General features: G+C 45.8%; 1 non-coding gene across 1 annotated transcript; it reads left to right on the top strand.

The window, feature by feature from the left end:
- Positions 1–693: 693 nt before the first annotated feature.
- Positions 694–796, top strand: LOC138383589 (U6 spliceosomal RNA). Its single transcript, XR_011233644.1, has one exon. It is a non-coding gene; the product is annotated as a U6 spliceosomal RNA (small nuclear RNA).
- The last annotated feature ends 1,925 nt before the right edge of the window (positions 797–2,721 follow it).

Here is a 2,721-nt window from a genome sequence, read left to right on the forward strand (position 1 = left end):
CAAGGCACAAAGGCAAAGAGGCCACAGGCCCTATCCTCTGCTCTTGAACTTCTAGCTAGGTGACCTTGTAATTTATCATTCAAATGGAACACTTTGAAAGGGGCACTAAAAACAATTACACCGAGGCAGAAAACATAAATTGGTAATTTCCAAAGAGTGACCAGGAATTATGTCACTACCCCTCACTGACACACTGCCTCTAGTTTCCACTGTTAAACTCGCTTCCTTAAACTTAGCATTCAGCATGTAATCTCCCAAGCTCCAACAACCTGCAGCTGTCTGTTTTCTAGGAGGCCAAGTCAAAACCTCTTACCTGATTTCTGAGGTTAAAATCTCACCCTTCATTATGGAATCCCGTTTGCCACTCTGCCCTACATGCTTACTCTAGTCTAGTAGCGGGGCTTGCTGGGAACAGGAATGCGTGTGTTTTGCATTCACTGTCTCCAACACCTGCACATCTCCTAGCACAAAGCAGGTGCTCAAGTATTAGAATGTTCTTAGCTTTTCCCCTGCATGGAGCACACTCCTCCCATCTGTCCTCCAGCTTTTTACATTGAGGATTTCTTGCCATCTCTCCCACACCTATGTAATTCCTACCAATTTCCCATCAAGATGCCAGAGGGAGTGTGTACACATTCTCCCGCCTTCCACTCTAGCTGTGTAAGATGGAATATTGTTTTAAAATTTTTTTTAGTGCTCGCTTCGGCAGCACATATACTAAAATTGGAACGATACAGAGAAGATTAGCATGGCCCCTGCGCAAGGATGACAAAAAAAAAAAAAAAAAAATTTTTTTTAAATATACTACCCTATTCCAAAACAAAAGGAAAAGCCTCTGGGAAACTGGATGCAGAGGAAACTCACAGTGATGAGGGGGAGGGATGGAAGTTGCATGGCCCAGAGGATTCATGACCACATAAGGAGGGTGGGCACTAAACTTCAGTGGCTACCTGGGAAAGTCTGCCCTGCCCTGCCCATGGTGGGACACTAGAATCCCTGTGTGAAGTCAGAGACCGCATGAAATAGCTCCACTAGAGAGCCCAGAGAGGGGTGGCAGCTGGGAATTATCAGTTCCAGGAAAAAACAGAGGCTGCCAGACAGGAGCAAGGCTGGGTGGCACAAATGGAGCACTTCCCACGTAGGGTGGAGGAGTCTGTGAAGGTCAATTTTGTGTGTCAACGTGGCTAGGTGATGGCACCCAGATGTTGGTTAAATATTATTCTAGATATTTCTATAAAGGTATTTTTTAGATGAGATGAACATTTAAACCAGTAGACTTAAAGCAAAGCAGATTACCCTCTATCATGTGAGTGGGCCTCATTGAATCTGTTGAAAGCTTTAATATAAAGACAGGGATCTGTGGAAGAGGAGAGAATTCTGCCAGCAGGGTCCTTGGACTCAAACTGCAACTTGAGGAAGTGTCCTGCACAGTAAGGAAACAGGAAGTGTGCCTGCCTTAGGAGAGAAACAGGAAGTGTGCCTGGATTAGGAGAGAAAAATACAAAATGTCCTGCACGGGGAGGAAATAGGAAGTTTGCCTATCTCAGGAGAGAAATAGGAAATGTGCCTGTCTCAGGAAGGAAACAGGAAGTGTCCTGCACAGGGGAAAAATAGGAAGTGAGTCTGTCTCAGGAGAGAAACAGGAAGTGTGCCTGCCTTAGAGAGAAACAGAAAGTGTCGTGTACAGGGAGGAAACAGGAAGTGTCCTGCACAGGGCAGAAACAGGGAATACACTGCACAGGGGAGAAACAGGAAGTGTGCCCGCCTTAAGAGAGATATAGGATGTGTCTCACACAGGGAAGAAACAGGAAGTATCCTGCACAGGGGAGAAACAGGAAGTGTCCTGCGCAGGGAGGAAACAGGAACTGTCCTGCACAGGGAGGCAATAGGAATTGTCCTGCACAAGGGAGAAACAGGAAGTGTGCCTGCCTTAGGAAAGAAACAGGAAGTAGCCTGCATAGGGGAGAAACAGGAAATGTCCTGTGCAGGGAGGAAACAAGAACTGTCCTGCACAGGGAGGCAATAGGAATTGTCCTGCACAAGGGAGAAACAGGAAGTGTGCCTGCCTTAGGAAAGAAACAGGAAGTATCCTGCACAGGGGAGAAACAGGAAGTGTGCCTGTCTCAGGAGAGAAACAAGATGGAGGAGCATGTTTTATAGGTTTAGAAAGACAGGCCTGGAGGGGATGGGCAGAAGAGTCAAGACAAGGTGGGGTGGCCATGGAGTCCATAACGAAGACATAAAGTGTTCATTCTGAGAGATCTGATATTCTATGGGGGGGTTGTTGTTAGAGGAAAGGGGTGATCTCAGGAATCGAGAGGGTCACTGTTGTTCTGGCCCCTGTGTGGACACAAGTACTCCAAGAGCAGTGGGAGAAGCAAGAGTAGCCATGTGGAGGCTCTGCAGCCATCCATATGGTGATGGGGATGGGCCAGTGGTTCTGGGGTTGTTGTAATGACCCAAGGTAGAGTGAACAAGAGGCACTGATGGCTTGGATGTAGGATGCAGCCAAGGAAGGATACAAGGAAGTCATGAAATACAAGAAGTGCTTCAGAAACTCCAACCATGCTTATGGCTTTAATATGCCTTCCTTGGAATCTAATCATCCAAATGGATAAAAGCAAAATTTAGGAATGACATAGAAATTATATAATCAGCACATTCAAATAGATATGTGCAAAACTTATATTATTTTTACTATCTTAACAAAGAATACTTGTG

The sequence above is a fragment of the Eulemur rufifrons genome, chromosome 5 (genome assembly GCF_041146395.1).
Source record: "Eulemur rufifrons isolate Redbay chromosome 5, OSU_ERuf_1, whole genome shotgun sequence".
NCBI classification, from domain to species: Eukaryota; Metazoa; Chordata; class Mammalia; order Primates; family Lemuridae; genus Eulemur; species Eulemur rufifrons.